Consider the following 25270-nt stretch of genomic DNA (forward strand, 5'->3'; position numbering starts at 1 on the left):
AATTTATAGTAAGTACTGTAATGTTTTTAAACTACACAACAGTGAAGTACTCAAATTAATTTGTTAAATGCTTATTCCTAAATATTTCCCTTTACTATAAATTACTATAGTATTTTAAACCATAACACCTGGTTTTATTGGATTATTTGCTGTTATATGCTATCATTTGTTTCTGAACTGAGCAATTCTGCCTCATATGTTTCAATGACAGTTTTATTGATCACTAGGATATGATTGACTTGGATTTAAGTTGCTTCAATTTAAAAATGAAAATTGCAAAAATACACGCTACACACAGCTACATTACACATCAACTAAAGTTTAATATATGATAGCGTAGTGGACCACTCCTTTAAAAACTAAAAACACTGATATCTAAATCTAAAAAAGCTTTATTTTAATTTCCTGGGACATTTAAAGCACAATGTACAGTATATTATATTCAGAGCTAATATGAATTAAAAAAATTAACCATTAATATTTTATACTGATTGTCTGTTCAAACTACTTATTTAAAATGAGCTGAAACAACACAATTCTTGAAATTTTATATGGTGGGATATCTTAATTTTATGTTCAATCAACTTAAAATTGTAACAAATATATTAAGTTAACATAATGATCTGTGTCAGGACCACATGAAGGAATTGTGTGGAACCCAGCATTTTTTTGCAGGGAGGTATTTTCTTGTAATTTATATTAGTCTTAAATGTGGGATGTATAAACCTGCCGTGGCACGTTGGGAAAGAGGTGGAAGGAAAAGGAGGCGGAGTTATTTTTTCCTCCTTCCCTCACACACACACACATGAAGCAACACAGGTAGAGAGCGGTTCAAAGTTTGCTGCTAGTTCAAAATCTCATGCATGTCCTGCACGGTGACTTTATTTGTCTGTCAGAGTTTCGTCAAAGTGCCGACAGAAAACATAGAAGACAAGGAGAGCGAGATTCGGCCTTGGCGCTGAGCAGAGGTGAAGATAAGTGTGTTCTTTCAGCTCTCTCAATGCTGGCTTTGTGTATCTGCCTCCTTTTTCTTGCTTTTTTTTTCTTTTCTCCTCTGTGATATGAGTCTGGCTGCCATTGTAACACAAGGTATTGTCCCACTTTTGCTTCTTTTTGTCCTCTGTGTACATGTTGCAGTGTGGTACAGAGAGACTCTGGCGTTGCACCACTTGAATGTGTGTGAAGGTGTGTGTTTGCTGTCTAATGGGTGTGTTGTGTTTGCTGAGTTAAGGTCTTTTGTGTGTGTAAGGGGGTTGTGTTACTTCAGGGTATTATTGGTGAAAACTTTAGATGAAACTACACTCAGATTTTTTTAGTTGTTACTTGTTCAAACTACTTATTTAAAATGAGCTGAAACAACACAATTCTTGAGGTTTTGTTGGGAGAACTTGATTGTTTCATGTTCGATCCACTTAAATTTGTAAAAACTAATAGGTTAACTTAATTCCTACATGTTCTCCCAACATAAATCAAATATGTGGAACATTTTTATTCACTAGAAAAGTCTTGTCAGATATGTAGAATTAATATTGATTCATTGTCATAAATCTTCATACTATGCTACTATGTTTTTACCCATTTGTCATCTAATCGCTTTGTCTAGAAAAAAATAAATAAAAAAGTATGACGCTAAAAACTTTTGTTCTATTTCACACTATTAATATTTACAAGAACACATTATTGGTGAAAAATTTTGTGACGTTCTTTGCACACCACAACATAAATACCACAAACCAGCTTAACGGTGTCTATGATCTATAATCGAATACGTTTGACTCACCTATCTAACAATAAATGAACTTTTCTGGTGTGGTCAGTTTGCTCGGTACAGTAGCTCACATTGTATGATGTTGTAATTGTGATGTCGAGCACTCGAGTTTGAGTCCAGTGAAACACACTTCCACAACAGAGATAAAAGCAATGTAATACTACGTATGAATACTTTTCTCTTATATTTGATTTATTAGTTGTGTTTAGGGAAGGATTTTGGTTATTTAAAATAATAAAAAATATATACTAATTAAAAACGTATTATTTTAGATATTTAATGAGCACAGTACATTTAATTTTTTGCATAAGTTTATCTAATATATCATTAAGATTTGTTTTATGTTCTTGAAAAAAAGTCTCTTCTTAACAAGGCTGCATGTAAGTTAAGGTCTTTTTGTGTGTGTGAGGGGGTTGTGTTACTTCAGGGTATTATTGGAGGAAACTTTTTGGAAACTACAATATAACAATACACTCATAAAATGACACTTGCTGTTGTTCAACTTATTTAAAATGTGCTGAAACAACATAAGTTTTGATTTCTTTGGGGAAAACTTCATTGTTTTATCTTTAATCCACTTAAATTTGTAAAAACTAATGAGGTAACTTAATTCATTCATGTTGTCCCAACGCGAATCGACTGTGTGGAACCCAGCATTTTTTTACAGTGCAGTTTTTTTTTGCTTGAAAAGTGTTGTCAGATGTTTAGAATTAATATTGATTGATTGTCATTTTAAAGCTTTAAATGTTACTATGTTTATAGCCATTAGCAATCTAGAATTTTTGTCAAAAAAGTATGACACCAACAACTTTTGTTCCTTTTCACTTTAATGATATTTACAAGAACATATTATTGGTGAAAATGTGTTATTTTAGTGACGTTCTTTGCACACCTCAACATAAATACTACAAACCAGCTTAACGGTGTCTATGATTTATAATCGAATACGTTTGACTCACCTATCTAACTCTAAATGAACTTTTCTTGTGTGGTCAGTTTGCTCGGTAGCTTACATTGTATATGTTGTTATTGTGATACTGAGCACTCGAGTCCAGTGAAGCACACTTCCACAAAAAGCAATGTAATGCTAGGTAATCACACTTTTCTCTTGCATTCTCTTATATTAGTTAGGTTTAGGAAAGGATTTTGGTTATTTAACATTATGTAAAATAATAATAATAAAATAATTAGTATTAGAAGTATTATTATTATATAAGTATTGTTTTAGATATTTAATGAGCATGATATGTTTAGTTTTTGCATGCGTTTATGTAATATATCATTAGGATTTGTTTTATGCTTTTAAAAAAAGTCTCTTTTTCTCAACAAGGCTGCATTTAATACATAATAACAATTTACTTAATTTTAAAAATGCAGTTTATTTATCTCATGCAAAGCTGAATGCTGAACCTCATTACCAGTCAGTTCTCCATAATCCTAGTTTTTTTTACCAGAAATGTCTTGAGCTGCAAAAAATATTGATTAATTGTCACTTTAATTCTTTATACTTTGCTGCTGTTTTTACATATCCTCTAAAAGTTTTGTCAAAAAAATTCAAGTAAAAAATAATAATAAAAAAGTACTATTTTAGATATTTTATTAAGCTATGTATGATTCATTTCTCCATAAGTTTATCTAATATATCATTAAGATTTGTTTTACGTTTTTTAAGAAATCTGTCCTCAACAAGGCTGCATTTATTTGATCGTAAATTTCTTTTTTAAATAATATTAATTTACTTATTTAAAAATAATAATTTATTAATCTAATACAAAGCTGAATGTTTAACATTATTACTAGTCAGTTTTACACGGTCCTTCAGAAATCATTCATATTTCATTCATTTTATAAACATATAATAATGTATTTATTCAATAATATTTCTGTTAAAAAAGATTAGTATGTATCAAGAATATATTAAAAAAGTACCTCCAATATGATGTTATTTTTATTATAAAATGCAAATGCACATTAAGGTTTAGGTTAGGTATATTTGAATCTATAATTGTATGAAAACAGAAGAAGTCAATAATATGTGGCTAGTTAAGTGTGCATGTGCCTGCGTGTGTGTATGTGTTCCTTATATTTCTTACATTTTGGGGACCAAATGTCCCACCCAGTATAGAAATACCAGTCAATTTTGATCTTATGTGGAATTGTTTTGGTCCCTGCAAGGAAAACAGCTTATAAATCTAGAGTACAGTGTGATGTGTTTTGAAAATACAAGATATAAAATGCAGATCATTTATTGTGAGGGTTTTGTTTAGGGGTAGGAATATATAATTAACAGTCTTTACAGTATAAAAATCAGTTCGTCAATGGGAAGTCCCAATAAGGAGACCTGTACAATTTTGTATTGCCTTGTATTCCTTACTTTATACGCAAAGTATAGCAATACCAGTCAATTTTGACCTTTTGTGAAATAGTTTTGATGAAAACAGCTCAAAAATCAAGTATTTGGAAAATGTAAAAGTCAGATTGTTTTCTGTGAGGGTTTTGTTTAGGGGTAGGGAGATATAATATACAGTTTGTACAGTTTAAAATCATTATGTCAATGGGAAGTTCCAATAAAGATACACAAGTGTGTGTGTGGCTGGCTGAAGAGAGCAGGTTAGTCTGTCACCCAGTCGGCCTGTGTAACCATTTGGATGGTAATGTTTAAGACAACGGCTTAATAATTTACATTTTAATTGTCATTAACTGTGTGGACTTTTGTCATGTGACTTCACGCTGGCTTGCCTGACTTAAAAAGAGCTTTGAGTTCAGCCTGGATTTCCTCAGTGTGCCAACTGATGTAAAGCAAGACATTTCTGAGGAATTTCAAAGGGAGCTCATGTTTAAATACTTGAAATGTATTTGCTTCATCGGCTTATTTCATCTCCAATTTTATCTGAAATGACCCTCCTCATCTGTTGTTTTCTTGTACGTTTTTTTAAAATGAAAGAAATATCTGTTTGCTGATGAACTTTCAGAGTTGATCGATGATTCATTTAGACACTATACAAACACGTTTTTTTGCTGGTGAAAAAACCCTGAATGCACTAAGATGAATGGACATTTCTAACCAGAGTCACTGGTTTTCAGCATGGAAGTGAAGCTGGGAGGAATTTGGCACACTGATTAATTTGCAAGACAGGGTTGGCATCCTTGAACAGCACAGAGATTATAAGTTCACAACACAGTCACAAAAATAATGAGTGTTTCCAAACACACTGAAGGCCACAGAGGTTACACGTAATGTTTTGTTTCGTTTTTTAAGACCTTGAAAGAAAAGATATGTTCACACAAATTTCAACCAGACTGAGTCCTTGAGTAACACGATGGAAGGATTGCAGCTATAATACAGTATTTAGCATGTACACTGTAAAACCCCATAAGTTAAGTTAACTCAAACTGTTTGAGAAAACTGATTGCAGCAAACCATTTAAGTTTTGAAACCAAATGGTCTGAGTACGATAAACTATGTATATATATATTGAGTCATATACACATACAGTTGAAGTCAGAATTATTAGCCCCCCTTTTATTTATTTATTTTTAAATATTTCCCAAATATTGTTTAACAGAGCAAGGAAATTTTCACAGTATGTCTGATAATATTTTTTCTTCTGGGGAAAGTGTTGTTTGTGTTATTTCAGCTAGAATAAAAGCAGTTTTTAATTTTATAAAAACTATTTTAAGGACAAAATTATTACTTGTAATATCTTTCCATGTACGGTGCTCAGCACATACCAGTACACCACTCACAAATCATTCATTCATTCATTCATTTTCTTTTAGGCTTAGTCGAAAAGGGGTCACCACAGCAGAATGAACCGCCATCTTATCCAGCATATGTTTTACGCAGCGGATGCCCTTCCAGCTGCAACCCATCTCTGGGAAACATCCATACACACTCATTCACACTCATACACTACAGACAATTTAGCCTTCCAAATTTACCTGTACCTCATGTCTTTGGACTGTGGGGGAAACCGGTAGCACCCGGAGGAATCCCACGCGAACATGGGGAGAACATGCCAACTCCACACAGAAATGCCAACTGACCAGACTCGAACCAGCGACCTTCTTGTTGTGAGGCGACAGCACTACCTACTGCGCCACTGCGTCGCCACCACTCACAAATCTCTCATTTAAATGATTGTTTTCTATAGGAAGCTTTACAATATGATATTTGTGCATATACATTAGATTCGTCAGCACTGAAGCTAAATCAGGAGCTAATCTTACAAAGTAACTTATGATACTGCCCAAAATTAGTACACCCAAAAAAATATGTAAGGGGAAAATAGGAAATAAACATTTTAAAATCAAGATAAACAAAAAAATATGTAAAATTTTGTAGTTTGAAATTTTTTTGGAATTTAAATGAATTTAAATGTTATATTTTTATTATAAAAGATGTTCGGTGACTAATACATTTTGTTCAAATGCACGAAAATACTGTATATTACCTATATTCACTGACAAATTGATAAAACTATTCATTCATATTCATCGGCGTGTCCTATTTATGCTGAGTCTTGTATCCAACATTACTTCTGGGCATTTTGGCTGCATTTACACTGCACTGTTCAAGTGGCTCAATTCCAATGTGGCACAGATCGGATATGGCCCATGTACGTGTAAGCAAGAACAAATCACATGGATTCCGATTTACTCAAATCAGATTCAGGCCTTGTTCATATGTGGAAATTTATCCGATATGAATCAGATCTGTGTTCTCCTGTTTGCAGTGTAAGCAGGTATATCGGATTTTCACCTGTCAATGCGAGTCGCGCATCATTAAAAACCATAGCGTCTGACTCTTTCTTTTAAGAACAGACTTCAGCAGAGTCCCACACCTTAAATCTCATACACGAGGACTTAAACAGCTTTCATATTGTCATATAGCCAGGGGCGTTGCTAGACATAAAGCTCTACTGGGGCACGTACCCCCTTCCCCCATACTTCAAAAAAAAAATAATAAATATATATATATATATATATATATATATATATATATATATATATATATATATATATATATATATAAATAAAAATAAAAATACACTATATATATATATATATATATATATATATATATATATATATATATATATATATATATATATATATATATATATATATATATAAATACATTATTATTCACTATTATTTTGAAGAATAATTATATAATAATAAGAATCCTTTTATTTATAATAAATATAATATACATATGTATATTATATTTATTATAAATAAAAGTATTCTTATTATTATACAATTATTCTTCAAAATAATCTTAAATGTAACTGGAAAACAATGTTAAGACAACTGGAGTGATGCTAAGATTATTTAAGAAATTAGTTTTGCATAAATATTAATTTCATTTGAATGAAATTCTATTGACAATTCAATAAAATACAAAAAAAGATGTCTTTATCTTTTGTAGACTTGGACACATGGCAGATAATTGGGTTTGTTAAGTCTTACCTCCCTGACTCCTCATCCCTCCATTTTGCTTCATACAAAATAAATCTATCAGGAGGCATGCTTAGTAAGGTCACCATCATATTGTTTAAACTTTAGTTTTGTCCACTTGCAAAACAAAAAAGGCTGTTACGCTGGTTTTACAACAAATGAGCGGCGCGTAACAAGCAGCCTGCTTTTTTGGCGCGCATGTTAACTACCGGGACTCGCAGAAGAAGAGCAGCGCGTGCAAGAGGCGCGCGTGTTCTCTGCGCACACGCGGGGACGCGTCAGTTTGCTTTTTGATTACACTGCTTTCAACAGCGTTGGTTCGGTTGCACATAGAGAATAGCGTCTTTATTTCGGAATTACTCTTAATAAATACACTTGCATATGAAGTAAATCATATCTTTATAATTGATGTAAATCATTTACTGGGGCACTGGAGATTTTCACTGGGGCACGTGCCCCAGTGAATTGGGTCTAGCGACGCCCCTGCATATAGCACAGGAATTTAAGCATGTAAACGAGAGCGAGAGAGCGCAATGTCCGCTACGTAACTAATATAAACTAATATAAAACTAGTGCATACATCACGTGCATAAATCAAGCCATGGACATTACGTTAAGATGCCTAAAGGTTTTTAAAAAAGCCTATATATCAAAAGAAGACGGCCAAATGAGAATCTTTCTGTCATAAACTATAGTAAAACAGCTTGTCAAAAGCTGCGAGCAGATTTCATACAGCAATAGAGAAAAGAGCACTTTTTAATTATCAGCTGTTAGTCAGCGCCCGCTCTTTTTTTTCCTGGTCATTGCGCCTTTGCTGTGTAAATGCAGGCGATCGAATACGAGTCACTTTTAAAAGATGATGTAAGCAGGTCATCAAAAAAATCATATACAGTCCCAAAATCGGAATTGACCATCAAGATCTGCAGTTTAAATGCAGCCTTTGATTTAATGTGGACTCAAAAGTGCCTCATCTGACACCTATGAATTGAAAAATAACATATCTTTTGCACTATCTATAAGTTTCTATCTGTTCAGTTTCAGTTCAAATGAAACCCCAATATGTCAGAAATAGGCCTGGCTCAAAGAAAAGAACTGCTGAGTAAAGCATATAGACTGCTCCAGTTGGAACATGTAGGTTTCTCTGCCGGTGGTCTAAATCTCTGATCATTATTTATTTCAGTCAACTCTTTCTCTTACTGTATAAACTGCTTGTGCATGTGTAAATTACATTTCTCAACTGACCTACTAAGATTTCACAAATTACTCATTATCTTGATCTACATATCAGTCATTGTCACTGACCTTTTCATGATTAGACTATTCCTGAATATGTTAATATTTAAGTAGTTATATGTTAATGTGGTGATGTTGTACTTCTAGTTTGTTCCTATATGAATGTAGTGCTTAATGCTATGGATAAATTAACTGTGGAGTAATATTAATTCATTCATTAAATGCAGGTATTGTATTGTTGGGGTTAGAATTTGTTATTATGCATAATTCATTGCATTTACTATAGTAAGTGAGCATGTGTAATGACGTCACCTTAAATTAAAGTGTCACCCAAAAACACTTGTGTATTGTAAAAAGTGCATTGCTTAATTGTACATGCATGTTCAGAGGAAACAAATGCTTTCACCATATTAAATTGTAAAACGTTAAGACATAATACGTAACACTTTACAATGACGCCTTACTAAACGCTAGTTAATAGATTAAAATCAACAGTTAAAAAAACGTCAGTATTATTAGTTACTATGTTGAGATTAATTTAAAAAAATGCAACTGAATTTTAACAGTATTTAGTATCCTAGCATCTGGTGTTGTTATGAACGGCACTGCAAACACAATGTGAATATTCTTAAAAAGCAGTCTAAATAATTGTATAAATAATACATATTTTTCATGTTCATTATCATGATTTATTACACAGCTGTCTGAAATACTCCATTCTGCTGTCACTGGTGACATTTCATAGTATGAAATTTCATAGCGACATTATCAAGAAAATAACCGCAAAATAACACAGGCTCATCTGAGAACTGAGAATCACCTTGACCATCAATGAATACGTTCAAATCCATATTCTCACATCCACATTCATATGCATCTGCTTATCTTACTGTTTTTGCCTGTTTGTTGCCGTCTTAATACGTAGGTTATAGTTTGTTTTATTCATCCGGTTTCGTTTGTCACCTTTGCGTTTTTGACTGTTTGGCGCCATCTTGTGATGTATAAAGCACAAGTTAGTGTATGCTCCTTCATTTATTACTGTCAGCATTGCGTTTTGACTGCTTGACACCATCTTGGGACTGAATAATGCACAAGTTAATGTATGCTCCATCAGCTGTTTGTCAGCTTTGGGTTTTTGACAGTTTGGCACCATTTCGTGACTGAACAATGTGCAAGTTAGTGTATGCTCCATCAGCTGTATCTCTCAGCTTTGTGTTTTTGACTGTTTGACACCAACTTGTGACTGAATAATGCACAAGTTATTGTATGCAACATTAGATGTTCTGTCAGCATTACGGTTTTGATCATTTGGCGTTATCTTGTGATGTATAATGCACAAATTAGGGTATGCTCCATCAGCTATTTCTGTCAGTTTTTCATTTTTAACTGTTTGGCACCTTCTTGTGATGTATAATGCACAGGTTAGTGTATGCTCCGTCACCTGTTACTGTTAGCTTTGCGTTTTTGACTATTTGGCGCTAACTTGTGATGTATAATGCACAAATTAGGGTATGCTCCATCAGCTATTTCTGTCAGTTTTTCATTTTTGACTGTTTGGCACCATCTTGTGATTGAATAATGCACAAGTTAGTGTATGCTTCATCAGCTATTTCTATCAGTTTTGCATTTTTGACCGTTTGATGCTGTCTTGTGACATATATTGTGCAAATTCGTGCATGCTCCATCAGTTGTTTCTGTTACTTTGTGTTTTTGACTGTTTGCCGCCATCTTGTGACTGAATAATGCCCAAGTTAGTGTGTGCTCCATCAGCTGTTTTGTCAGCTTTGTGTTTTTGACCGTTTGCCGCCATCTTGTGACTAAATAATGCACAAGTTAGTGTATGCTTCATCAGCGGTTTTTGTCAGCTTTGCGTTTTTGACTGTTTGCCGCCATCTTGTGACTGAATAATGCACAAGTTAATGTGTGCTCCATCAGCTGTTTTGTCAGCTTTGTTTTTGACCATTTGGCTCCATCTTGTGACAGAATATTGCACAAGTTAGTGTATGCTTCATCAGCTGTTTTTGTCAGATTTGCGTTTTTGACTGTTTGCCGCGATCTTGTGACTGAATAATGCAAAAGTTAGTGTATGCTCTATCAGCTTTTTACTGTCTGCATTGGGTTTTTTGATAGTTTGACCCCATCTTGTGGCATATAATGCACAAGTTAGTGTATGCTCCATCAGCTTTTTTTGTCTGCATTGGGTTTTTTGACTGTTTGATGCCATCTTGTGGCATATAATGCGCAAGTTAGTGTATGCTCCATCAGCTGTTTCTGTCAGTTTTGTGTTTTTGACTGTTTGGTGCCATCTTATGACTGAATAATGTACCAATTAGTCTATACTCCATCAGCTACTTCTGTCTGCTTTGGGTTCTTTGACTGCTTGATGCCATCTTTTGACTGAACAATGTGCAAGTTAGTGTATGCTCCATCAGCTGTTTGTCAGCTTTGCGTTTTTAACTGTTTGACCCATTCTTGGGACTGAATAATGCACAAGTTAGTATATGCTCCATCAGATGTTCTGTCAGCTTTGTGTTTTTGGCTGTTTGGCATCGTTTCGTGACTGAACAATGTGCAAGTTAATGTATGCTTCATCAGCTGTTTCTCTCAGCTTTGCATTTTTGACTGTTTGACACCATCTTGTGATGTATAAAGCACAAGTTAGTGTATGCTCCTTCATTTATTACTGTCAGCATTGCGTTTTGACTGCTTGACACCATCTTGGGACTGAATAATGCACAAGTTAGTGTATGCTCCATCAGCTGTTTGTCAGCTTTGGGTTTTTGACAGTTTGGCACCATTTCGTGACTGAACAATGTGCAAGTTAATGTATGCTCCATCAGCTGTTTCTCTCAGCTTTGTGTTTTTGACTGTTTGACACCAACTTGTGACTGAATAATGCACAAGTTATTGTATGCAACATTAGATGTTCTGTCAGCATTACGGTTTTGATCATTTGGCGTTATCTTGTGATGTATAATGCACAAATTAGGGTATGCTCCATCAGCTATATCTGTCAGTTTTTCATTTTTAACTGTTTGGCACCTTCTTGTGATGTATAATGCACAGATTAGTGTATGCTCCGTCACCTGTTACTGTTAGCTTTGCGTTTTTGACTATTTGGCGCTAACTTGTGATGTATAATGCACAAATTAGGGTATGCTCCATCAGCTATTTCTGTCAGTTTTTCATTTTTGACTGTTTGGCACCATCTTGTGATTGAATAATGCACAAGTTAGTGTACACTTCATCAGCAGTTTTTGTCAGCTTTGCGTTTTTGACTGTTTGGCACCATCTTGTGAAGTATAATGCACAAGTTAGTGTATGCTTCATCAGCTATTTCTATCAGTTTTGCATTTTTGACTGTTTGATGCTGTCTTGTGACATATATTGTGCAAATTCGTGCATGCTCCATCAGTTGTTTCTGTTACTTTGTGTTTTTGACTGTTTGCCGCCATCTTGTAACTGAATAATGCCCAAGTTAGTGTGTGCTCCATCAGCTGTTTTGTCAGCTTTGTGTTTTTGACCGTTTGCCGCCATCTTGTGACTAAATAATGCACAAGTTAGTGTATGCTTCATCAGCGGTTTTTGTCAGCTTTGCGTTTTTGACTGTTTGCCGCCATCTTGTGACTGAATAATGCACAAGTTAATGTGTGCTCCATCAGCTGTTTTGTCAGCTTTGTTTTTGACCATTTGGCTCCATCTTGTGACAGAATATTGCACAAGTTAGTGTATGCTTCATCAGCTGTTTTTGTCAGATTTGCGTTTTTGACTGTTTGCCGCGATCTTGTGACTGAATAATGCAAAAGTTAGTGTATGCTCTATCAGCTTTTTACTGTCTGCATTGGGTTTTTTGATAGTTTGACCCCATCTTGTGGCATATAATGCACAAGTTAGTGTATGCTCCATCAGCTTTTTTTGTCTGCATTGGGTTTTTTGACTGTTTGATGCCATCTTGTGGCATATAATGCGCAAGTTAGTGTATGCTCCATCAGCTGTTTCTGTCAGTTTTGTGTTTTTGACTGTTTGGTGCCATCTTATGACTGAATAATGTACCAATTAGTCTATACTCCATCAGCTACTTCTGTCTGCTTTGGGTTCTTTGACTGCTTGATGCCATCTTTTGACTGAACAATGTGCAAGTTAGTGTATGCTCCATCAGCTGTTTGTCAGCTTTGCGTTTTTAACTGTTTGACCCATTCTTGGGACTGAATAATGCACAAGTTAGTATATGCTCCATCAGATGTTCTGTCAGCTTTGTGTTTTTGGCTGTTTGGCATCGTTTCGTGACTGAACAATGTGCAAGTTAATGTATGCTTCATCAGCTGTTTCTCTCAGCTTTGCATTTTTGACTGTTTGACACCAACTTGTGACTGAGAAATGCACAAGTTAGTATATGCTCCATCAGATGTTCTGTCAGCTTTGTATTTTTGGCTGTTTGGCACCATCTTGTGACATATAATGTGCAAGTTCGTCAACTGTTTCTGTCTTCATAGTGTTTAATTAAAGACTTAATAAACTATTACTGCTTAGAACAAAGTTTTGTGTCTAATTTTTATGTTTTGTGGCAAGAAGCCATGTAAGAACTGGTATAAAGAGCATCCAGGAGGTTGTTTTCACAGAATAAAGCTCTTATACAATAGTACTCCGCTTTGCGTGTGGCTCCCTGTCAGATTTTATTCTATGAAAACAACCTTCTGGATATACTTTATCCCTTACATATTGAAATACAAAAGATCATCATTTGTCTGCTTGCAAAATCTAAAAAACCCAAAATCTTCATAATCAAGGTGTCTGCCAGTAATTTAAAACTCTGCTCCTGAGGACTGAAGCATTTGTGAAGCTCAGCTACAGCACGTGCAGCACGAGACTTCTTAAAGCGCTACATGTCTCACGGATGGTAGCTCTCTCTTTCTCATTATCATCTATCACTCTGTCTGAATCTGTATTGCGCGCGCACACACACACACACACACACACACACACACACACACACACACACACACACACACACACACACACACACACACACACACACACTTTTTTACTATAAGACACTAAGAGATAGAAGCTGATTTGGTTTCCTGGCTTGGAAGAGAGAAAGATTAGCCGGATTTCAGGCCTCAAAGGGACAAGTGCAGCATGTGAGGAGATATTAAGTGGAAGGAGAGGGATTGAGTGAGGGTGGGAGAGAGCAGTGTTTTTGAAGATTAGCCCCCTAATGCAGCGAGTATCAGACTGGGGGTCTTTATGAGTGATATCCCACGATCCCTCGCTTCAGAGCCACTGGAGAGAAGTTCTTAATGGCTGTCAGTTCTCCTCCGGTGGCTTATAGATGGAAAGAGACATCTCGAACCCGGGTTTGTGCGGTTCCGTCTTCAGATCTTTGAAGTTCATTCACGCCGAGAGATTCGTCCTCGTTAGTGTGGAGCGTTAATGATCTGATGGCTCGATTCGTCTACTGTTTTTGTGGTGGTGGTGTACAACAAATCAGTGATCACAGAAAGGAGCAATTATGAATCATTTCACAAATACAGCGGCTGGAATCAGTCTAGCACACTGAATAAGATTTTTGCTGCTTTTTCAAACTACTTACAGTTGAAGTCAGAATTATTAGCCCTCCCGAATTATAGAAGCCATTTATAAGCTGTATTTTAAGGGTGATGACTTAATTAAATGTGATGACAGACATTCAAAGCTTCATTTTAATATCTCAATAGAAGCTTTGAAAGTAAATATGACGTCTTAAATGAGAAACGGCGGAATGACTGCTATGTTCAAGTGGTATGCTAGTTCCAGTGTTAAAAGCAACAAGTTGACCACTTAAAAAAGTGAGTAAACCCATTTTAACTGTCATGCTGTGTTCACACCAGATGCGGTACGCATGAATAAACGTGTAAACAGACGCGTGAACATTTTGAGTTTACTCGCTCCATTCGTACGTCAAATCTTCTTCATTCGTGGGCGGGGCTTCTGTCTACTTGGTGTCTTTAGCTTCCTTACTAAATGGCTAACCTGGAATTTAATGAGAGAATAGCTGTGTTTATGTGCTTTAGACAGTAAAACAGCGTTGATTTGTTTGGAATTGTGCCTGAGTCCACCAGATCCATTCTGAGGTGCACCTATCTCTGTGAGCTCATAAACTCCTCCAGAAACTTAACCTGGATGATGGAAGCTTTTAGCGGTGCTTCTGACTGAGCCAAGTCCAGTTTGATGAGGATTGTTCCCTCATACACCAACAACAGGCGCTACGTCATAATCACTCCCCTACAAGAGATAGCTCCTGATTGGTTAACGTGGCACGAATGTCTGCTAAAATTCAGATTTTCCAACTCGAGTGATTTGTGCTATATGCGCATTAAGCTCGTCAATCGCGCTAAACGCTCAACTCGCACTACTTCACGCGAATCGTGACGTTCACGCCGCCTCATTCACCTTCTATTCGCGACTTTGCATTGACTTAACATGTACATCACTCACGCTACATGTCTGGTGTGAACGCAGCATTAAAGATGCAGTATATAAGTTTGAAACCCAGTGGTTGAACTAGGTATTGCATTCCTATATCAAAACCAATGCAAGCGCTGGTTGCCAGATTGACGACCGAGCAAGTCTGACTATCGAGCCTAAAGGCTGATTTAAATCGTGTCCTATATAAAAGCAACGACACGTGATATTTTCCATATTAAAAGGAGTTTTTGTTCTAACCAACACCTCAAATTGCTATATTAGAAACGGCTTCTATTTCTTGCAGCTAAACAACAGAAAACTGACTGATCAGCTCAGGTACACCTTATGTGCTTTATTCAGTTTTAAATGCTAATAATGTGAGTTTGAATGCCATTTTACATGACTTTTATTGCCATACTACTGAAAGCAGCAGCAGATAGTTCACCTCAGATCTTGAAAATAAAATAAACCATTTGAAATTGAACTTTACAACTGTGACTCAGTGCAAGACAACGCATGACAGTGATTCAGCATGTACATTGAATAATGTTAAAGAGGTTTCATATCTAATAATTAGATTATAAACCTTACCATTCTATTCTGTGCATCTGAATGGCTGTATTAAAATTTCTGTCATAAAGCACGTAGCGTGTTGTTAGGACACACAGTTACAATGTCACCTGCTCACCTATTGTTTATCTTAATATTTATATTATTTGCTAATTAATAACCTCATGTGGAACTCTGAATCTGCGACTCTGAGTCTGCTACTGTCCACCGGAGGTTGCATTTCGGTCAAGGGCACATGCTTTGAGAGCCTTTCTGAATGAATGAATGAATGAATGAATGAATGAATGAAATACGTGGTTTTCCAACAAGGCAACCCGGGGTGCTGAAATATAATTGGCTAAACTGGCATTGGGTGGGTTAAAAGTACCAAAACAAAGACTTACATTTCGGCACGTAACGCACATTTTCAAAGCAGAATATCTGACTTCAGCATTGTTTTTCAGATAAACAAGAATGTTCACTTGGCATGTGAACATTTTATGGCGTTTTAATGCTTTAAAGAGTCAAAAACTTACATACAGCACCTTTAAGTTGACTTAATTTTTATAATTATGCACATAGTTAATTTAATTTTAATGCAACAAGGTTTACTCACTTTAAGTAAGGTCCACTAATCACTTTTTTAACACCATGTTTCTATAATTAACATAATAAAAGTGCATTTATATTTTAAATAGCACAATTATCATGTACTGGTATTATAATATCATTATTAACAGTGCTATCAGCATTAGCAATTAAATATCAAACGATATTCATCCAATATAACTATATATATATATATATATATAATGGTCTCCAATCTTAGCTATTAACCAGTATAATACAGCCATAGCATTGTACTGGATGCCATTTTGATATCTTGCAAGAAGTATAATTTTCCTATGATTAAAAAGCGAGCTTTCTAGTTATTCAGAAATAGCAGTTAAACATTGTGTGTGTGTGTGTGTGTGTGTGTGTGTGTGTGTGTGTGTGTGTGTGTGTGTGTGTGTGTGTGTGTGCAGTGCTGGAGTGATTGTGCTTTAATCAAAGGGATCTCTGATTATATTCACCATTTCAAAGTCCCTCATTTAAAAGGGCAACGGCGATATAATTCCAGGGCTCCTCCATGCAGAAATTCACTTCAATTTTAATGGCATTATCATCCGCTGACTGACAGCAGCAGAGGAGCTGCTCTCACCTGTCCTGTTCACCAGCAGAACATGAGCACGACAAAGACAGAGGTGAACAGGTTAAATATTCTGCTCAGTAATAGAGCAGACGTTTTATACAGTTGTCACAGGAACAATCCCACTGTAACATGAAGGTACTTTGCTCAAGGACATAGAGTCGACAGTCCAGGACCTCGAATGAGAGTGTGATACTGCATTTATATAACACTTTGGAGTGCATAAAGGTACATTGTTATTGAGTGTGCTTACTCTAAACAATAAATCTATGAAAAATGTATAAAAAAATATTTCAAAATGAAAATTTGACTATGTATATATGTAAATATTTTATGTATATATTATTATATATACATAATTGTTAGCTCTCCTGTATTTTCCCCTCCAATTTCTGTTTAACTAACAAAACAAACTATATAATTACATAGAAAATCCAGAAACTAAGCATTTTTTTTCTAAAGGGTTATCGAAAGGGTTAATTGCAACCCATGCTCATTCTGAAAACTTATGCCTATATCCATGTCTGGAGAGTGCCAAAAACGTCCCATGCAGGAGGTATGTTTTTTTGCAGTTTTTGTTTTTGCGAATCCGCCAAAGGCCGCTCTGTACACTTTTTCAGATCTCAAATTTCTCTCGCGAGTGCCATTCGCACATGCTTTTCTCACTTAAATCCACCAGAGGCCGCTGTTGACTGACTGACTGACTGATCGACTGACCCACCCTCCTCCTTCCCTAAATCCAACCAGTAGTGTTTTCAAAAGCACCGATTGACCCGCTCACCCCCTTCCCTAAACCCAACCAACAGTTTTAAAAAGCGATCCAGAAAAGAAAAGCCCTCGCCTGATTTTTACCACGTTTTCAGATTTTACCACATTCTCACCCAGTTATTTACTTGTTTATTAAATTTTTTGGCTTCTGTTTATGTCTTACCTGCTTTCTGGAACCGTTCTTTGCCATATTCGAACCCCGTCGTCATGGTCAACTCCCGTCTGGGTCTCAATTCAGTAGACGAACATGGCGAGCTACTGGACAAACGTAAAAGCGGAAAAGCCGTCCATATGGAGGTAAGCGGTCAGCTGGTAGCGCAAAATAGAACAGCATCAGACTGCCCCGTATCGTTGGTTTTTAAGACGAAATGCAGCCATACGCATTTCTGGCTACATAATTTGCAGAATCTCCAGAAATGTATATAATGAGCCGGTGATGGTTAATGGTGCTGATGATCAACAGTAAACATTTTTACAAATTTGACCTCTTACCAAGAGGGAAAACCATCAACAATAAAGAATGCATGATTAATGATGGGAGTGGAATGATGGAAGTCCATGGGGCAAAAACAGCCACGAACAGTAAATTAGGGAGAAAAATTTTTTAAATATTAAGCTGCACAAAAACTAACAATGCATCAAAGCCAATGTTGTTCTTAATCTTTCACATGTCCAAGACTGTGATAAAAAGTTTTAAAAATCCAGTCCACAATAATTTTTACATTGAAAATAAGTCATTGTTTGTGTGTTTTTTCACCAAATATGTTACATTTCGGCACGTAACGCACATTTTCAAAGCAGAATATCTGACTTCAGCATTGTTTTTCAGATAAACAAGAATGTTCACTTGGCATGTTTCTCAAATATCTGCAAACATTTTATGGCGTTTTAATGCTTTAAAGAGTCAAAAACTTACATACAGCACCTTTAAGTTGACTTAATTTTTATAATTATGCACATAGTTAATTTTATTTTAATGCAACAAGGTTTACTCACTTTAAGTAAGGTCAACTAATCACTTTTTTAACACCATGTTCCTATATATAACATAATAAAAGTGCATTTATATTTTAAATAGCACAATTATCATGTACTGGTATTATATTATCATTATTAACAGTGCTATCAGCATTAGCAATTAAATATCAAACGATATTCATCCAATATAACAATATATATATATATATATATATATATATATATATATATATATAATGGTCTCCAATCTTAGCTATTAACCAGTATAATACAGCCATAGCATTGTACTGGATGCCATTTTGATATCTTGCAAGAAGTATAATTTTCCTATGATTAAAAAGCGAGCTTTCTAGTTATTCAGAAATAGCAGTTAAACATTGTGTGTGTGTGTGTGTGTGTGTGTGTGCGTGTGTGTGTGTGTGTGTGTGTGTGTGTGTGTGTGTGTGTGTGTGCAGTGCTGGAGTGATTGTGCTTTAATCAAAGGGATCTCATCTCTGATTATATTCACCATTTCAAAGTCCCTCATTTAAAAGGGCAACGGCGATATAATTCCAGGGCTCCTCCATGCAGAAATTCACTTCAATTTTAATGGCATTATCATCCGCAGATCTCAAATTTCTCTCGCGAGTGCCATTCGCACATGCTGTTCTCATTTAAATCCACCAGAGGCCGCTGTTGACTGACTGACTGACTGATCGACTGACCCACCCTCCTCCTTCCCTAAATCCAACCAATAGTGTTTTCAAAAGCACCGATTGACCCGCCCACCCCCTTCCCTAAACCCAACCAACAGTTTTAAAAAGCGATCCAGAAAAGAAAAGCCCTCGCCTGATTTTTACCACGTTTTCAGATTTTACCACATTCTCACCCAGTTATTTACTTGTTTATTAAATTTTTTGGCTTCTGTTTATGTCTTACCTGCTTTCTGGAACCGTTCTTTGCCATATTCGAACCCCGTCGTCATGGTCAACTCCCGTCTGGGTCTCAATTCAGTAGACGAACATGGCGAGCTACTGGACAAACGTAAAAGCGGAAAAGCCGTCCATATGGAGGTAAGCGGTCAGCTGGTAGCGCAAAATAGAACAGCATCAGACTGCCCCGTATCGTTGGTTTTTAAGACGAAATGCAGCCATACGCATTTCTGGCTACATAATTTGCAGAATCTCCAGAAATGTATATAATGAGCCGATGTTGGTTAATGGTGCTGATGATCAACAGTAAACATTTTTACAAATTTGACCTCTTACCAAGAGGGAAAACCATCAACAATAAAGAATGCATGATTAATGATGGGAGTGGAATGATGGAAGTTCATGGGGCAAAAACAGCCACGAACAGTAAAATTTTTTAAATATTAAGCTGCACAAAAACTAACAATGCATCAAAGCCAATGTTGTTCTTAATCTTTCACATGTCCAAGACTGTGATAAAAAGCTTTAAAAATCCAGTCCACAATAATTTTTACATTGAAAATAAGTCATTGTTTGTGTGTTTTTTCACCAAATCACTGACATCATTTATGAATTGGGAAATTAAAGAGTTAAAATCCTGTTATTATTTAAAGCATTTGGTACTTTTGATCATGACTGAGGTTGATTAATGAGCAATATCAGTGCGATAGAGTAGCAGTGCGATATGGCTGTATATCAGCACTGGTGGAAGGCGTGCATTGGCTCGAGGCTGCAGGCCGAGTGCCTTAGTGTCCCACCAGTGACGATATGCAGCCATGTTGCACTGCTATGAGTGTGATATTGTGCTTATACAACAGTTCAATGGCATAATTGTGTATATAAAAACGAAAATCGAACACGGCGAGTTTCAAAATCCCTTTTGTACGAGGAACTACTCTCTTCTGTCGTTCATACACATCTGCAGCTGACGTCAGAACAGCAGAAACCTTAGCTACTTCACAAACGTTGCTTTAGAGCTAGTGTTTGAATTATTTTCTAGCGTAATGTCTTAAATGATGACAAAACAGGTAATTTTGTTCACATTTTAAGATTATAAGGCTGAATGAGCATGAAATGTCCTCAGTCTACAGAAATTTCCCAGTATTTCTGTGTTTCAATCAGGAGATTACAATAATTAACCCAGAAAAAGCCAAAGCAAAGCAAACACTATCAGATTACTATGGTATAAATACAGCACTACAACGTACAAAAGAGAACATAGTACTTATATTGTCCAACAGCTGCAATATTTGTCAAACTGTAGTCTTCTGCGTGCCACTCGTATGAGCGGAGTAATACACAAGGGAGAAGAGGTTGTACGAGTGCTGATATTGCTTTAATATCTCTCGGTTATCAGCCAATCAGATATGAGAACCAGACAGAACTGTTGTATTAACAGATTTATGCAAGAAAAAAATTTAAATATATATTTACCTGATGCATTTTTACAGAAGTTTAATTAAGTGGATATTTTTGTCCTAACGAAAGGGTAAATTTTATTTTATTTTTTTACTTTCAAAGCATTTACCCAATATATGTGTCAAAATGACATATAACCAACACACGTCTCACGACAATTCGTAACTTTTTGATTTAGTGGCTAATTCGTACGATCTAACTCGTACGATTTAGTACTATTTGCTAAAAAAAAATAAAATTTAAAATTTTTAAAATTGTACAATTTCGTACGAATGAACTCGTACAAATTCGTACGAATTAGCCACTAAACTGATAAAACGTAAAATACTTACGTTTTCTCGTGAGATCAGGCTGGATTTAACACCAAAAATGATCACATTTGCTGAAACACAGAAAAGGTTATGCCCTAATTAATACTCAAAATCACCCCAGAGGGATTGAAAACATCCCCATAAGGGTACATAAGACACTTCAATGCAACGTTTAAAAAAAAATAAATGTGAAAAATACCTCCAGAACAATAGCTGCTGAAAACGTAGATGGCACTAATGCACTTTCTTAAAACAGACATTAACACACACACACATTTATCTCAGCTTCAAACTAAAAAACAAAACAAAAATGGAAACATTTCTTGAAAAGCTGATGCAAATTCCTACCACCCAACTACTCAACAGCATTTTATCTACATTTCTCCACAAAAAAGTGTGTACATAATGCATCCGAGTGTCTTTTTACACATTCATGGAAGTCCTGATAAGTGTAATTTTCCAGATAAGAGTCCATATAGACAGTTTGTTCACCCCGATCAATAGCCGAGTGCATTAAAAGGGGGCTCACGGGTTTAACGTGTACCGATGAGCTGAGTATGTAGGCTATAAAAGCCAGCGGGGGCTGAGTGTTATGTATAGTATTTCAGCTCAGTACAGTAATTCCCGTTTTACTAGGGCACCTGTCCCTATAGAGAAAGCTTCGCCTGTTCAGTTATGAAAGCCGTCCAGCTATCCTACATTGACCCAGCTCTCTCTCTCTCTCTCTCTCTTTCTCTCTCGCTACTTTGTTTCCTATTTTAACTCGCGCTATTACTCTCTCATTCTCTTTTAATGGATTCGGGTGGAGGCCTTTCACCTCTTAAAAGCCCTGTGTCATAAAGATCCTCAACAAAGTGACCTATTAAAAACAGAAGCCATGCTTTTGCTGTTCAGAAAGATGTGGAGATTTAGCTGAAGTGGCGTTTTTTTAGCGCTCTTTTTTGTGGGTTGGAGGCAGGTTTTGTAATATAAGACCCAAAAGTGAAAGTTAAAACTCAATGTGACCTCAACGTTGAAGAATTTGTGCCTTTTTTTTTACTCTCACAAGAAACGGAGAAGAGCCCTGAGGTGATGTTGTGTCATCTGTGGTTTCTCCTTGGTCTCTGTCTCTGTTTAGAGAATATTAATAAGCAGCAGATGAGAGATTCATGTGCTGCTGATCAGACCGCCAGCCATGAAGAAGGCAGGTTTCAGCTTACCTGTGCCCAAGCAAACAGAGTACTTTTCCCCCCGCTGGGGCTTCAAATCAGTTCCACACCTACTATACACTTTTAAAAAAATATTGGTTAATTAACAAATGACAAATTTTGTCGTTCACTAGTGTTTATTTCAACTCAGGTTTATTTTAAATACGTAGCCCTAGTGCCAAATACGTCCCAGGAGGTAAGTTTTTGCAGTTCTTGTTTTCGTGAATCCACCTGAGGCTGCTGTGTAAGCCTTTTGAGATCTTAAATTTCTCTTGCGAGCGCCGTTTACGGCTGCTGTTTTTGTGTAAATCCTTCAGAGGCCGCTGTGAACACTTTTTAGATCTTAAATTTTACCTGCGAGTGCCATTCGCACCTGGTGTTCTCGCATAAATCCACAAGAGGCCGCTGTCGACTGACTGACTGACCGATCAACTGACCCACCCTCCGCCTTTCCTAAACCCAACTGACAAGTGTTTTCAAAAGCAATCCAGAAAAAGAAAAGCCCTCTAGGCAGCTTGATTTTTAGATTTTACCCCATTCTATCCTTGTTATTTACTTGTTTATTTTTTGGATTTAGTTTTTGTCTTACCTGCTTTCTAGAACCGTTCTTTGCCAGACTTAAACCCCGTCAGTGCGGTTCACTCCGCTCCATGTCACAAGTCCGCCAACGTACGCAGCAAGCCTATTGACAAACGGTAAGCGATCAGCTGGTAGCGCAAAAAGGAGCGGCATCATACCGCCCCCTGTCTTATATTAAATACTCCCCATGTCTTAGTTCTCTTTAGATCGATTATGACCTTAATGGAATTAAATTAATCAAAATCGCTGTTTACATGTAGACTCTTAATTAGAGTATTGTCTTAATCGTATTAAAATCGGACTATTGGTGTCCATGTAAATGCACTCAGTTTTATATCTTTGTAAGTTGCAACTTTTAAATTAAACCATTTAAAATTGTACTTTCCTGTTCATACACCTTGTGATAAAACCTATAAATGTGTTAGTTAAAGCATTAACAAACAGAACCTTAATTTATCAATCAAGAACGTCCGGAAACATAATCAAAATTTATGCTTCAAACTGGATTTGAGACACAATGAGACAAATGAATGCGAATGAACTCTGGAAGTGCTAATTAGCTGGCTGTTCACTCATGTAAACTACTCACTTGCTAAATTGGAAATGTTTTGCACATTTGAAACTGTATGTGTGTGAATTATCCAGTGTCTGTATTGATTTGAGTGTAGAAGCAGTGGAGGGTAATTAACTGGAGGGTTGCTCTGAGGCCTCGGGCTGCTGGCAGTGTTTGAAAGACATTTTCAGACTGCGAGAGCTCATAGTGGGAACCTGGCTTTGGATTTACTAGCAGCTGACCTTTAGTGCTGAACGTCCACCACCAGGAGGCCTGTGTGAAGTCTGAAAGCACCAGTGAGAGAAATAGGGGTGCAGTCAGGTAGACATGACCAGTCACAACTTAATGATCTACATGCAGATGAAGCAGAACGTTGGGCTAACTTTGAGTCAGAGTAATTATTTATTTATTTATTTATTTTTTATTTAATAAAGTTTAAAGTTTATTTTTATTTTGTTTTATTTATTAGGATTTTTTTTAATTATTAATTTTTATCTATCAACACTTTTTAAATTATTTTTAAAATTTTAAAATTTATTAATTTAGATTTTTAAATTTAGTTATTTATTAAGAATTAAATTTTATTTATTTTATTGTTTTATTTTATTTATTTATTTTATTCATTAAGATTGTTGTGTAATTATTTATTTATTTCTTTTTTATTTTATTTCTTTGTTTTTTTTATTTTATTTGTGTATTTATTTATTAAGATTTTAATTTTATTTATTTATTTTATTAGATTTATTTAGATGTTTAAATCTTATTTTTTATTTATTAAGATTTTTTTAATTCATTATTTTATTTTAATTTAATTTATTTATTTAGATTTTTTTAATAAATTATTAATTTATTTTATTTTATTTATTAAATTTTTTATTAAAATATTTTTATAATTTTATTATTTATTTAATTATTATTATTATTATTATTATTATTATTATTATTATTATTATTATTATTATTATTATTATTATTATTAATGTTTTTTATTTATTTTAGTTTCCCTTTTTTTGTCAGGTTATTGTAGGACCAGAATCACATTGCATTAGCCTTGTGCTAGATGGGAGTCAATTACAGATACGCATATATGATCTAATACAATAAAGTAAAAAAACAATCTTGTCTTTTTGATTTTGTGAGCAGGATAAACAACAACAACAGTGAAATGGCAGATTTATTTGAGGTCACAAGCTGTAATAATGTGCCAAGACTATGAACAGCCTACAGTCATACTAATTAACTATACACAGCGATTCTGCCGATTATTATCTTCACCACATGTTGATTTATTGTACACTGGTATGGTTTGTTATATGATTGTTGCTGCTTGAGGCTGTGTGCATGTTCCAACTTCAAGATAATCTTGGTTTTGATGTTGTTACATGTGTTTTTATTATTATTATTATTATTTATTTAATTTTATTTTTTTAAAGTGCATGGTTTTACAAAACATCTAAAAGAATATACAAGATATATGCTGACATGATCTGTAATGCTTCTAATTAAATATATTTTTGTTAATAGCTTTTTCATTCTCAAAATACAGGGGGGCTAATAATTCAGGGGGCTAATAATTCTGATTTGAACTGTATATATACCTGAATTATTAGTCCCCCTGTTTATTTTCTCCTCCAATTCATTGCTTTCCCCCAAAAGCATGGCTTCTGTTTTTAATAGGTCACTTTGTTGAGGAAAATGTCCTCTCTTGGGTTTAGGTCGCCTGTTAGTGGGTGTGAAACAACATCAATATCGCCTCTTATATATATGTAGGCAAGTGGACACACACACACACACACACACACACATTCCAGTGAATTATTGGTTTGCTGTTTAAATTCCCTAATATTTGTCTTATATTAAGCATTTTAATCCATTT

At 35.4% G+C, this 25270-nt stretch overlaps 1 protein-coding gene across 1 annotated transcript in view; it reads left to right on the top strand.

Annotated features, from left to right (window-relative positions):
- The first annotated feature begins 800 nt into the window (after positions 1-800).
- The window catches only part of large2 (LARGE xylosyl- and glucuronyltransferase 2), a 110480-nt gene continuing 86010 nt past the window's right edge, over positions 801-25270 (top strand). Inside the window, 1 exon segment of the mRNA XM_056479049.1 lies at positions 801-968. The gene's annotated coding sequence lies outside the window, so the exon portion shown is untranslated.

The sequence above is a fragment of the Danio aesculapii genome, chromosome 18 (genome assembly GCF_903798145.1).
Source record: "Danio aesculapii chromosome 18, fDanAes4.1, whole genome shotgun sequence".
NCBI lineage: Eukaryota > Metazoa > Chordata > Actinopteri > Cypriniformes > Danionidae > Danio > Danio aesculapii.